The 14,491-nt window shown below is 45.8% G+C and overlaps 1 protein-coding gene across 2 annotated transcripts in view; it reads right to left on the bottom strand.

Moving 5' to 3' along the window:
• MYH9 (myosin heavy chain 9) overlaps positions 1-3,366 on the bottom strand; it is a 70,950-nt gene extending 67,584 nt beyond the window's left edge. Inside the window, exon 1 of one of the 2 annotated variants that reach the window (XM_077339632.1) lies at positions 3,237-3,366. The gene's annotated coding sequence lies outside the window, so the exon portion shown is untranslated. Of the gene's footprint in view, positions 1-3,054 lie in introns of both variants that reach the window. The other variant, XM_077339631.1, reaches the window with a different exon arrangement.
• Between the last annotated feature and the right edge of the window lie 11,125 nt (positions 3,367-14,491).

Here is a 14,491-nt window from a genome sequence, read left to right as displayed (position 1 = left end):
TATAAGTCAACTATCCAACCCCCCATAACAACATCCAATAGGGGAAGTGGCGAGGGGGAGCCATATCCCGACACCAATAGGTGACCCTGGCATATTGCTGCCAAGGACCAGAACTTTGAATTGCATCCATAAGCCAGCCTTGAGACACCCCCAAAACATTCTTCAGGCTTTGAGAAGTGTTGTGTTTGTGCAGAATACGGTTGGGAAACATAACTGTATACACGCCCAACAAGAGCCCCTCCCAGCCCATCCCTGGCCATTTTGGGAAGGGGTGGGTCGGTCAACATAACTACATATGATCATAACACCCAATAAAATGTTTAACAAATTTTAAAATATATTTAAAATTAATTAACCCATTCAGGAAACTCTCCCAGGGTCATGAAAAAAAAACAGGGTTTCACAAAACCGTACTTGAGAAAGACTGCCATAAGCAGATGGATAAGCACTACAAGGTTGATACCCCAACACAAGGATGATACAATTCCTCTAGCCAACCTTAGCCTAGCTGCCACATTTTGTACCAAATAAAGAGAACATTACAATAATATAACTTGGAAGTCATCAGAGCTTGGATTGCCAGATTGCACTTTTCAAGAAATGGCTATAGCTGATTAACACAGTATGAAGATTATGTGTGCAAGTGCCTCTGCTACCAGCCACAGATCCAGAGGAACACTTGGGATTGCCCTGCAACAGGAGCGGAACTGCTTTGGGGAGATGTTCTTTCCTAAGTTACACTAACAAGCCCACACCCCAACAGAAACATGTCAGCTCATGCTCGCTTCCAACGTAAGTTGCATTAAACTGTTCTTAAAACAGCTCAACTGGCATGTTATGGTTTCCATACCTTACAACCAATCTAGTGAGCAACTAAAAACGTTATTTCATTTCAACCGAGCACACAAGTCTAGAGCCCATCTTTAGACAATAAGCCTATGAGTCAGACAGCGCTAGCCTGTTCAAAGGTTTGCACTTTCCACTGAAGAGACAGCAATAAGTAACAACCAGACTTTTTCACCTGATGACTAAGACAGAATGCAACTTTCTAGAAGGAGTAACTGAGGGCATAGTCTTTACTTCGGACTCAATTTCAACATATTTGGGGGGGGGGGGCAGGAAGTGCATTTTATCAAGAGGTGGAGCAGCATGTTAACTCAAGAAAATTCAGAAACCACTGCATAACTTCATGCTTATCAGCCTCTTCAGAAAGAACAGTGGACACATTAAGTCTTTTTAGGCGACAGTGTCTACAACAGCTCAAAATGTAGCCAGTTTCAACAAGAATGTTCAGGTAGAAACCCATGTCTGAGTAGGGTTGCCAGGTCCTCCCTGACAGGGGGCTAGGGTTGCCAGCTCCAGGGAATGATCCACTCTCCAAATAATTAATTTTCTCCAGAGGAACTGATACCTGTAGTCTGGAGATAAGGTGACATCCCAGGGGATCCCCAGGTCCCATCTGGAGGCTGGCATCTCTGTCAGAGGGTCATACATTAACAGTTTCCAGCCTCTGCCAAAAGTATGCACTGCCCTCCCTTTTATATAAGTGTTCCTTATGGGTGGTCTACAGGGTATGTTCTGCAGATGCCAGTCATTCTTCCAAGTCTGAGTCAGACAGTTCCATAAAATTCTGAATGCAGTTGGATTGCCGTATTTTTCAGGTGTGTCAGCAAGTCAAACATACATGGCATTATATTTCATGTTACAGTTACCCATACAGGCTGCACCTACCCACAAAACAGCCAAGCAAGCCTTTAGAAAGGAAGTTTTTTGTACTATTTCGATGGGCAGAAAGGGCCACGCACCAGAGAACAGGACGAGACCATTCTAAGAGCTTGAGGGAAAGGCAAACTATAGCAGGAAAAAGAGAACATGCCTTAAGATCTTGAACCTAGAAAGTGTCCTAGACTAGAGAAATGGAGAGAGTGGGACTGTTAGGGCCAGGAAGGCTCTCTTAGGATATTATAACCCTAAATGGCATGAGGCTGGATATTAAGACATACCAAAGGAACCAGTAGCAAAAAAAAAAAAAAAGGATCCCACACTTTACAAACCTTGCCTCACCACAATCAACAGTTGTCAAGCACACTTCTAAAATGTCATAGTGTCCCATCCCCCCCAGACACACAGACTAGCAGCATATGGCCAACAATGCTTGCAAAGCTGGGGTAGCCAAACGTTGGCTCTCCAGATGTCCATGGACTACAATTCCCATAAGCCCCGAGGGCTCATGGGAATTGTAGTCCATGGACATCTGGAGAGCCAACGTTTGGCCACCCCTGCTTGCAACAAGCCACAATTGGCAAGGCTGCCGTTGACTCCCTCCCCGCTTTTAAGGTGGGCGCGCTGAGACTGGCAAGGGGCGGGGGAGGAATAGTCCCGCAAGCTCCCGATCGGAAGCCAGGGGCGGAAACCCGAGGCAGCGCTGTCGAAAAGGGACGGCTGGCAAGAGAGGGCGCGCCCGGGTCCCGGCGGAGAAGAGGGGGGCGCGAAGGCCGAGCAGGGGGCGCTTCGTCTTGCCCCGTCCCTCCTCCACTCCCTCCCTCCCGCGGCTGGGCGAACCCGGAGCCAACTGGATGAGGAAGTGGGGCTCGGCGGGCGGAAGCCAAGCCCATGGCCGCGTCTGCAGCAGGGCAGTCCGGGGGCAGCCCTGACAGCTGCCCAGCCCCGCTGAAGGGAGGAGAAGCTCTGCGCACAGGAGGAGGAAGAGGGCAGGCAGGAAACGAGACCCACCGCCCGGGCGCCAAGGGGCAAAGCGCCCTCCCGCCGGGAAATCCCTGCCTTTCCCCGGGCAGCGCCCTCCCCACCCAGCTCCTACAGCCCGAGCGGGGCTCCGAGCCGCCCCTCTTGCCCTGCAGCAGCAGCGGCCGGCCGACTAGGCGGCAAAGGCGCTCGCTGGGCCGCGGCTCACCTGGCCGGAGGAGGGGACTGCAGGAAGGAAACCACGCCCGCCCGCCCGCGCCCCGCTCCACCTCATCCCGCCGGCGCCAAACGGAGAGCCAAGCGTCAGTTTTACGTCTCCCGTCCCACACCAGCCCCGCGCGGGGACTTCACCTGAGTCTGGCCAAAGCCTGTGTGTGGAAACGCCGCCGCTCTCGCGGCTCCCGCTCTTCGCGGTGGGGGGAGAAAACGAGACTCGGCCGCCGGCACCTTCTCGGACGGACAGAGAGAGCGAGAGAGAGTCCCGGCGCCCCACCCGCCGCCGCGCTGTTCTGGCTTCAACGCCCTCAACTCACCGGCAACTGCGAGGTTTCAAGCCGGGAGGGAGCGGCCGCGGCGAAGGAGTGCGACGCCCTCGCGCTCGACTCTTGGCCAATAGGGAGGCGAGGTTGTGCTGACTGAGGTCCCTCTTCCACCAATGGTAATTCAAAAGTGGGGCGGGCGCTTCTGAGAAGGCGTGTAAAACCTCCTTTTTTTTAAGCTCCTCAACTGACGCTCCGGCCCCCTCTTCTGTTATCCCGCCCCCCTTCTCATAGAAATGAGCGCTTCAATGGGCCTGCGGCCGGGGAGGATCTTAGATTGACACGCCGAGTCGCCAATCAACTAACGGAGAATGGGTAGGGCTCTCTGCGGGCCTATCTTGAACGCTTTGCGGCCTGTCTGAGGCGTGGCATCGAGGGACGTAGTAGAGGGAGATGAAAGGAGGAAGGAACCTGCACCATCCATTTTCAGCCCGATTCACCTTTCCTGGCTAGGAGTTGGGCCTTACAGTTACCCGCCAACCTTTAGTTACTTGGAGCCATAAGGCAGGACGAGGATATGGTGATTAATTAATTAGGAACACTTAGTTTTCTTTGATTGAAGTCAAGATCTCAGGCATGATCTCCATAGATTTTTTAGGGAGGTACTCAAACTCCACCATCTCATCACTGTGCACTGTGCACCATCTCATCACTGTGCATGGATAAGCAGCTTGTTTTGCACAAATCATGCATCAGGTACATTATAAACTTCATATAGTCATGAAATTTCCTTTGTGCCCACCAGTGGCACTATGAAGTGCTGAACTGGGGATTTTTATATCCCCAAGTTACAGCTTCCTTGGTTCTGTCGTGGGTAGGGGGGTGAACAGCAATTTAATGGAGGATTTGAGGTGTGAGTATAACAAGCCTTTGATCTATAGTTCTGGACCTTGGTGTTTGCTCTGCACTGGAAATTTCAAGGGGAAGGTCAGTGGGTGTCAGATCTGAGCTATTGGTATTGAGATGTAGTGTTTCTATCTCAAAAACACTGACACATCCTGGCAAGTATTATTTTTGTGCCATCATAGTGTTGAATCTCTGCTACTGAATACACATTGTGAATACACGTTTTTAGAGTGCCATCCAGGAATACATACGCAGTCTGTCTTATGGTGAATACAGAAGATTCAAATCACAAGGATCTATGCCTGCAATCCATGCTTTGCATCATGACAGTACCACAGTGGGCCAGATCATTATTTTTACAATGCAGTCCATGGGTACCTATTTGACTGTGTTGCCATGTCTGTGTGTTTACTTATTGCTGCTGTTGTTGTTGGGGCATAATGGATACTGCCTTTTACTGTTGTTTGACCTCAATCTTTACGGAACAATGGTTCAAATCCAGAATGGAATATTTCTCAGAATGCTGAGAAATATATCAGTTTCAGGTCACTTTCTGTTGAGGTCTCCAGTTAACCCCAAATCTTCTGTAATTAAAACAGAGAATTCCTGAATTACTGATGGCTTTAATGAGGGGAGGGCGACTTATCATCATGCAGATGATAACAAGTGTGCAGTGTTCCAAGGTAAATAAAAGCTCAAGGGGCAAAGGGGCACAATTCAGCAAGTTAATCACTTTCACATCCCAGTGAGAGAGACACACGCAAACTCTCACTTTGAAACCAGTGACTTCAAAATAATAATTTTGCTGGATCGTACACAAGGCCTTTTCCACATCTTCCTAGAATGCTCACCTAGAAGCCTCCCCCCAACATCTTGATAAATGGGACCAGGCCAGGGAATTAAGAGGATTCTGATAGCTCTCTGTAACAGTTTTAAGTTCGTTTATATGATTTTTGTATAACTGATTTTGTCTTGTACACTTCCCCAAGGCGGCTGTGTCGAGATGGGCATTTTATGACCCCAATAAATAAATAAAGTTTGTAGGTACAAACTAAGACAATGAGTTATCTTAGGTTGAATAGTTATCTTAGGTTGAATAGTTATCTTAGGTTGAATAGTTATAAAAGTCCAGTGAGAAACTTTAGCTGAAACCAAGGAGAACAATTGAGTGTGTGTGTATACATATGTATATGTATACATATATATATGTATATATATACTTTATATATATATATATAAAGTCATAGGTTTATTTATTGAAGAAGGGTGGGGAGGGAGATGTTACCACTGTTGCTGAAAGATGAGTGCAACTGAGAATTAGGGGTGTAAACATGAAGAACTATTGTTAAATATTAATGAGAAGCATGGGGGAGGGAATAGAAGGACTTTGAGTAACATTTGTGATCTTCATATGTTGGAGACTTTGAAATGGAAAACTAACAAAAATATGTTTCATTTTAGTAAGAATTTTACTTAAGAGTGGTAAAAGAGCAGTTTTGTGAACATGTTGCTAAACACTAACCACAGTGACTGTAGTTTTTCTTCAAGCACAGAGCAAGGAGTAAACATAAGCATAGTTACAAAAAGAGCACCTCATCTTTGGTTCAGTTCTGTTTTGAACTGCACTAAGTAGCTGGGATTTGAAACATGTATGGCAAAATTTGTGTCCTGTCTCTTCTCACATGCAGGTCTGTTTGTAAAACATGCCGGATAGAAGAATAAGTCGCAACATAATTTTAATAATGACAACAACAGGAGAATGAAAAAGAGAGAGATCCTCTAAAGACCAGTGCAAATGGCCCAGCAGCTTCCAACCCATCCACTTGTCACACTTTGCCAGATGTGTCTTCACAGCTGCATGGATAGATGGATATGTCATCTGCAGGGTTGACCAGGTAACTTCAGGTAACTCTCTAGAGCAGGGGTAGTCAACCTGTGGTCCTCCAGATGTCCATGAACTACAATTCCCATGAGCCCCTGCCAGCAAATGCTGGCAGGGGCTTATGGGAATTGTAGTCCATGGACATCTGGAGGACCACAGGTTGACTACTCCTGCTCTAGAGCAATTATAATGGGAATCTATAATGCATAGAAGGGAAGGAGTCTCCCCTCCTAGTTCTGTTGTAGTACTGAGGCCAAGTAGCTGATCATGGAAGGAACAAAGGGATGGCATAAAGAAGAAATAAGCAATGAAGCAGAGAATCTAGGGGCTGCATCTGAGCTCCAGTATATTTTGGAATGAAGTTGAACTTTGGAAGGTCAACAGTAAATCAGTCATGGTGAATAGAAGGAGCTCATTAAGAAGTATACGTGGAGAGTAAAGTTTGGAGTCTGCAACACAACAAGGAGTGCCTGTCTGGTAATCTGGATTTGAAAGATGTTCCGTTGAGGTCCAACAATTAACTAGACAAGTTCTGAGTAGCAAGCCAGTAGAGGGAGAATGTACCCCTCCTGGGAAACAGGGAAGAAGCAGGATTTATGCAGAAATGAGGCTTTGTTATTTAGATCTGGCAAGCAACCTATAGTTTGTTGCAGAAATTTTAGTTTATAATTATTTCTGCCAGTTGCCTGTTTCGCGCATGTCGTATTTATGTGTAGCTGCTTACAAGATACTTATCTTGTACAGCTGAAATATATTTCCCTCCCACCCAGCTTCAAAATTACTTATTCAAGCCTGTGTTCCTATCTCAGTTTTGCTTATAAATTAACTGGGTATTATGATTTCTTCAGAACTGATGGGATCATGGCTACATGGAAGGAACAGTCAAAAGGCACCACATTCCTAATTTAACACACTGACGGAAATATTTCAGAGCACATTCACCATCTGATCTGCTCGATAGATTTTTAGTGTGCTGATCACCATAGTAACTAACTCTAGTTCAATAGGGTGTGGGCATGAAGAGGAAGACTTGTGGTTTACCTCGGCTGGGTCTCTCCCTAGTTCCTTTTCCTTTTGACGTTGCTGCATTGCGCTGACTTTTTCTTAGTTGATTTCAACATTACTGAATAACTCAAAGCAAGTGAAACATCTCAGTTCACATACAACTTATTGTGCTTTTTCTGCCATCATTGAAGCCAATTTCTGGTGTTTCAAGGGAAGAGACATTCAGAGGTGGTTTGCCATTGCCTCCCTCAGTGTAGCAATCCTGAACTTCCTTGGTGGACTCCCATCCATATATCTAGGGCCAACCCTGCTTAACTTCTAAGATATGATGAGATTGGGTTAATCTGGGCTGTTCATATCAGGGCACTGAGCTCATCCCAGAGTTAAAAGCATCTCATTTCATCTGGTTAAAGGGGTCATTGCTCTTCAGTGCAGTCTTTAATAGATTTCTCCCTTCTTAATGGATATATTTCAGTGGGGTTAGATGATGTTATTTACCGCTTTGCTATAAAACATTTCAACTACCCATTTCCACACAATAATCCTCTCTTAAAGGAATGGGACATTTTTCTCTAGGCCTGTTGGCAACCCTGTTCACACATGCATCTAATTTCCTTGTCTTTCTGTATACATAATAAGCCAACTCCACTGAAGAACACTGAGTTTTAAGTGAGATGACATGAACATTCTGTCTCTGGTGTTATATTCTAGATATATTCACACATCTGAGTCATGTCCTAATGTTGCAGTTATCCAGTGAAGGACATGCTCCTTTGAACCAACCCTGTAATTTCATGTCGACTGCTAATTGCAAGTTTTCAAGCACTGTCTACAATCAACAAATTAATTACTTGCATGAACCATTCTCATTCTGTGCTTCCATTAGCCACCCCCTTGCTTGGCCTTGTCTCCCACTCCTCTCTAGCATTGCCAGCATTTGAACCTATGTCTGTAGCTGTCCCTTTAACCAAAGTTTGATCTGTAGCAATTAGCAGGTGTTAGTGAAAAGCTTCAAATGCTGTTTCCTGCATATCTGAACTCTGTTAAGGGGACAAAAGCATGTCAGCCTAGATTGTTTCTGACCAGCTTCACTGACTGTGACCCTTAGACTGTAGGTTCCTAGGGACAGGGACCTGTATTTATTCGGGGGGGGGGGGGATTATAATGCACTGTACAGCACCAAAACTTTGTGTAAACAGTAATAATCATGCTTTCATCTCTTAAGACAAGGAACTTGGCAGCAATAAAAGTTTCTCGGTTTTGTCTGGTGAAGTGGCTCCAGAGACATTTAGTATATTTCTACTTAACAACTGTTTTTAGCATTTGAAATACTTTTTTTTTTTTAAGTGATGAAGTCTGGAAGTCATAAGCTTGTCAAGAAACTTAAGTCAGCAGGCTGGAGGTATGATGCTGCATATCCTTACAGATGCACTACTAGCATGAGCAGGGATTTAAATGCTGGTCTCCCCAGACTAAATCCAGCACTTGAACCACTGCTCTGGCTTTTTGTCATGATGCCATGATTGGATACATTGGTCTGATTTTATGCATATTTTCCTATTTAACTCAGAAGGGCTTAGCACAGGACTGGGATACATGTAGTCAGAATTTTATGATGTTGTTGCCCACCCTGAGCCAACCAGAAAGGGCAGGGTATAAAATAGTTGTTGTTATTGATAATAATCTTTAAACCGCCCGTGGCGCCACGGACTATATAATTCGGTAAGGGGGGTAGAGGTGGGATTAGTCCGTGATGAGGAAGGGTCTGGATTGGACCCTTCCTCACGACAGACAATCGGAGGGACCAATCGGCAGGCGCAAAGCGCCTGCCGATTAGCCCCTCCGATTCCCAGCTCCAGGAAGTGCGAGCCGCGCGCAGCGCGGCTCGCAGTTCCTCCTGGCCTGACGCGGTGAGAGGCGCGAAGCGCCTCTCGCCGCGTCAGGCCACCGACCCAGGGAGCCTCCGATTCCCACCTGAAGGAACTGCGAGCTGCGCGCAGCGCGGCTCGCAGTTCCTCCCGGGCTGACGCGGTGAGAGGCGCGAAGCGCCTCTCGCCATGTCAGGCCGCCAACCCAGGGAGCCCCCGGCAGTCGCGCGAAGCGCGGCTGCCGGGGGTTCCCTGCCTGGCGCGCTGACGCGGCGAGAGGCGCGAAGCGCCGCTCGCCGCGTCAGCGCGCCGCCAACTAAACGAACTCGCCGCCGCCGACCAACCCACCGCCGCCGCCGCCGACCAGCCCGCCGCCTAAGGTAGGACCTAGCGCCCGCTGCATTCCCCTGCAGCGGGCTTGATTACTAGTAATAATATATTTCTGTTTGCTCTGATAACTGCCCTGTGTACTAGACTGCAGATTGTTCCCACTTTACAGATGGGAAGCTGAAGCAGAATAAAATGATAAAATCAGAGTCCAGTAGCACCTTTAAGACCAACAGAGATTTAATCAAGGCATGAGCTTTCGAGTGCAAGCACCCTTCATCAGACTATGACAGGAAATATATAGCAAAAATCAGTTCTGTGCCACAACCAGATACAAGTCAGAGCTCTGAGCCACCCCATCTCCCTGCTAACACTGAGCAGAGGAGCTTAACTACTGGGTGTCTTGATTGAGGAGTCCCAATTTACTCTCCTGATTATGATTCTCTCCTCTGCTGGGGTTTGGGTGTTAGGTAGACTCAGGGATCTTAACCACCCAGTCCCTCTGCCCCTGGAAAGCAATAGGACTAAGTTATTGGCTGCTTTGGCTGACTAGGGACTCACAATTTATACCCTACAGATTGTGAACTCTTCTCTGCTGGGTTTTGGGTGTTAGGTAGACTGGTAACTGTCATGCCAGCACCAGCTGCACCTCTGGCGCCAGAGAGTGCTCCAGAAGCCATAGCTGACCCAGGTGCACTGTCCAGGCCAAGTACTCTCTTAGCGCCGCCTGGAGACCTTCCCATTGAGGATCAGGGTCCTCCTGATCCCTGGATGATGAGCAGCTTGGGCTCAGTCAAGCCAATATCCAGCCCTGCATGCCAGCATATACCCAGGACAAAACCCCATTCAGCCCAGAGGACTCGCCAGAGCAGTAGCGAAGTCAATGGTGTATAAATCTGACAGCTATCAGATCAACACAGCTGTCAGCTCACTATCACTCTAGATGGGGGCCAGCTGCAGCTCATTCCTCTGATGAGGAATACACACAGCTGCAAGTCCTCTGGCTGGAGGCTACTCCACCCAACCTGGGTGTACTTTAGAAGGACCTTGAGGCAAGATCCTCCATGGGTGCGTTTCCCTGCCTATCTACCCAGACGCTCCGTATCCTGGTATGCTATGGCAAACCTCTGACTGACTCCTGATTTCAGCTTGTCTTTTGACTTTGTTCTGGCTCCTAACCCTTGGCTGTGGCTTCTGACTCTGTTTCTGATTCCAGTTTGGCTTTTGACTCTCTCCCTGGCTCTCAACCCTGGCCTGGCTTGACTCTGCTCCCTGCCCCACCAATGTTTTGAAAACCCAAACATCTAGCTCTCCCTCAGAGTCCATGGCTGAGAAACAGGGGTAACCTCAAGCAGGGGAACATGGTCTGATACACACTCCAACTTGTTTTCTTGATTTCTGGTTTCAAGATGCCTCATGTTAGAACCAGGCAGTAGTTGCACAAGAGGAGGCATTCCTATTTCAATGCTGCTCCTGGAAACTCCAAAGCAGACTGCAAAGGATCTTCACAGCCTCTTGTAGCCAAGCAGTAGCAGTTGCAGTAGGGAGGAAATGTGTATCTTCTCCCATCCATGGTGGCCTTCAGACAGGTCTGGGTAGTGAGACAGATGGAAGTCATACCTATCACCTCCTATATGCATCCCCCACATACATCCTGGTTGGTTTGGCACCCTTGGGAGATAAAGTAGCCCTACTTTGAAACAGCTTGTTCAAATCGGTTCAACTCCCTGGTGTGCTTTCCCCCTTTTTCCTTAATCGTTCTGGGTAACCTTACTGGTTTGGTAATGTTTGCTTTTAAATCCCCATTTCTCTGTTCCGGGGTAGAACTTACCTGGGACTGTTTTACTTACAAGAGTAGCAAAGTTTCCACAGTACCTCTACTAATCTTTTGATTAGTTCTAAAGTGTCATTGTTTGCACTAGCAACAAGGAAAATTCGAGCCAAACTTACCCCATCAGAGAGTTCATATTTTTAACCTTTTTAGTGCTTGGTATTTACTGGGATCCGATTTATTTTCATACCTTTGTTTTATACTATTCTATTGTTTGATCAGATATTTATTTTAACTATTGTAATAGTCTTTGTCTATAAACTATAAAGTCTGTGACTGACAATACAGGACCTCCATTTTCCTAGATTGCCATCAGCCATTTAGACCTCTAATTTCCTCTCTGTTTCCATTGTTTGATGTTTGCCTTGGGTTTAGGCTGCAGTCATACAAAACCAAATATTTGCTTAAATGTAGATTGTGGTTTCCATCCCACTCTCTTGGCCCAGGACAAAAATAAGAGGCAGTCTGAACCTTCCAGTGTTCCTAAGGAAGGCAGGAATGAGGAATTTGGTAACACATTGGGACAACACTCAGGATCTTAGTGGGGTGTGCCACCAAGGACTGTAATTCCCATCCTAGAGAATAAGCAATAAAGATTACCTTGATCAGAGTCATTTTTCTAATCTTTGGGAACCGAACTAAATACAAGGCTCCTCCTTTGGCTCACAGAGACTCTGAGCAAGTGACTCAAGAAGGAACTCTGAAGGTATTTTTTGTCAAAGACCTCTATAGAAATTCGGGCCACTTGTCCTTTACCTCGAGCAGCACCTCTGAACATGCCTTCTGATTTTCTTCAATATTTATTACATAAAAATCTAATCACAGCTATCTTCAGTGCAGGACTCAGTGTTGGGACTTTTAACCAAGCACACGGAACTGAGCAACCAAGAACAGTCTTGTTCATCACATATGGATCTCAAAAAGTAGGGCTGCATCTGATGCCGCATTGCACGATGGGTCCTTGGTACAGTGGTTAAGAGCGACGGCTTCTAATCTCTAGTGAGCTGCTTTTGATTCACCTCTCCTCCTCCACATGCAGCCAACTGGGTGACCTTTGGCTTGCCACAGCACTGATAAAGCTGTTCTGACCAAGCAGTAATATCAGGGCTCTCTCAGTCCCACCTACCTCACTGGGTGTCTGTTGTGGGGAGAGGAAAGGGAAGGCGACTGTAAGCCGCTTTGAGACTCCTTTGGGTAGAGAAAGGTAGCCTGTCATAATGGAAGCTATTTTTACATAATATAACCTGTACAATTTGATTTCTGTTGATATGTAATTCAACATATCTATATTTGATTGTTGTTAATGTAAAATTAATTTACCTATGAGTAATTCACCTTTAAAAATTTTTAAATATTCTTTTCTTCCTTTGACTGAAGAATTTAATTGTTTTGCTTACTCTTTCTTCTTAAATATGGAAGTCCATCATCTTTTGCAGGAGATTCTACCCAACGAGATAAATGCCGTTTTGATTTCCTGCCTTCCATTTTGTCAATGACTACTTAAGTCATATACTCATTTATTTCCTTCATTCATACCCTGCTTTTCTCCCTAGTGGGCGCTCAAAGCAGCTTATACTAGTCTCCATTTTATCCTTATAACTACCCTCAGAGGTAGGTTAGGCTGAGAGTGTATTATTTCCCCATTGACATCCAGCAGGCTTCTATGGTAGAGTGGAGATTTGAACTTGGGTCTCCCAGGTCATAGTCCAGCTCTCTAACCACTACACCACAATGGCTCTATATAGTTTCAATCAGGTTTGAAACAGATTATGATTACAATTTGTCCAGCTATTCTTGCCTTGACTCCAGACTAAGAATTCTCCCACAAGATAGAATCACATGCCATTGTTTGGAAACCTTGAACTACAGAATGTCATCTTCAACTGATTCTATGCATATCCAAACATGCTTTTAATGTGGGCTCCAACTGTAGATGCCAAATACCTTGTAAATGTACACGATGGGGATTTAATCACTACAGGTGTGTAGAAGTCTAAATCAGTAACAGATACAGTTTCACTCAAAATATCCTGGGAGCTGTTAGTTTGGTGAAAGTCTGAAGATGCAATACCTCATTCCCAAATTCCTGTTCACAAGGTTTCTTGGAAAAGGAGGCTATTTGCAAGGTTTTTTTCTCAGAGGTTCAATCCATCAGACTTGGCAAAAGTCTTTTGTTGATTTAAATAATCCTAAATTCCATTTATCTGGTCAGAAACCCCAAGCTACTCCTTGTTTCCTCTCTCACATTCATCTAAACAATTAGCAGATGTTAGAGGGAAGCTTTAAACAAATATTACTGAAGGATAATCCCAAAGATATGATATCAAATTTAAATCAACAAAAAAGAAAGATACAAAGATAAATCAAGCTGCATCCAAGTTGCAGTCACTTGCTAGTTGTCAAAGAAACCCATTCAAGTAAAACAACAAGTCCTTTCTTGATTGACTAGGCAGACAAAAAAATGAAGCAACTCTTCCCAATGTGTGATAGTGAAGTTGAAGTATCATCGTAACAGACTGTAACAGTTATAAATCTCTATTAACTGCAAGGCCTTACAGTATAAATGCTGCAGATATGGTTGCCCACCTCCAGATGGGGTTTAGCAGTCTCCTGATTCCTGAAATCAGTTTGCCTGGAGAAAATGGCTGCTTTGGAAGGTATACTTTATGCTGTTATACTCTCCTGCTGTCACTCTTCTCCTCAAACATTGCCCTCCTCAGGCTCCACCTCCAAATTTTGACAGATTTCACAACCTGAAGTTGGCAACCCCAGGTACCTAGCTGAAAAATCCTAATTCAGCATCTAATAGCCCACAACAGGCTTTCTCAGCAGTTTCTTGATGGCCCTGGAAAGATTTCTTGAATGGGTGGAATTCATTTAATTAAAAAAAAATGTTAAAACATTTATTGTGTCGACCTGTTCTCCCCCCACCCCCCAGAGGTCAGTGATGGGCCTGGAGGGGGTTAGGAGGGGCCCAAGTGGGCATATACACAGCCATGCTTCCCAACCATATTTCAGACAATGGCGCCACTTCTGGGGTTTCTTTAAACCTGAAGAATGTTTCAGGGGTTTCTCAATGATAAAGAAGTTGAGAAAGGCTGGCCTATGATATTGAAAGAAGTACAATTCTAGGCAGCATTCCTCGAGTCAAAAATCATCGATTAAGGCTGGAATGTCTCTGCATAGGATTGCACCTTGAAATGCTTAGGCCCTGCATTGTCTGTAGCCTCTGCCAAAGAAAGACGGGACTTTTGCAAAGCCTCGGTGATTACTCACCAGGTTAATGAATCCTTCAGTACAGCTCTGGGCACAGACTGTGCCGTGTTGCCATGCCACCCTCTTCCCAATCAAAGCCAGGGGTACACACACTCCATCTGAGACTATCATCATTAGAGGTGAAAGCTTTGTCACAACAGGTGAGGCAGAAGAAGAATAGCAGCTCTGGGGGACAGATGACTGCTTCAATTATAACAGGTGAAGCAACACCAGC

This window comes from Paroedura picta, chromosome 5, assembly GCF_049243985.1.
Source record: "Paroedura picta isolate Pp20150507F chromosome 5, Ppicta_v3.0, whole genome shotgun sequence".
NCBI lineage: Eukaryota > Metazoa > Chordata > Lepidosauria > Squamata > Gekkonidae > Paroedura > Paroedura picta.
Note: the sequence above shows the minus strand (reverse complement) of the source record. Positions and strands in the feature narration are given on the sequence as shown.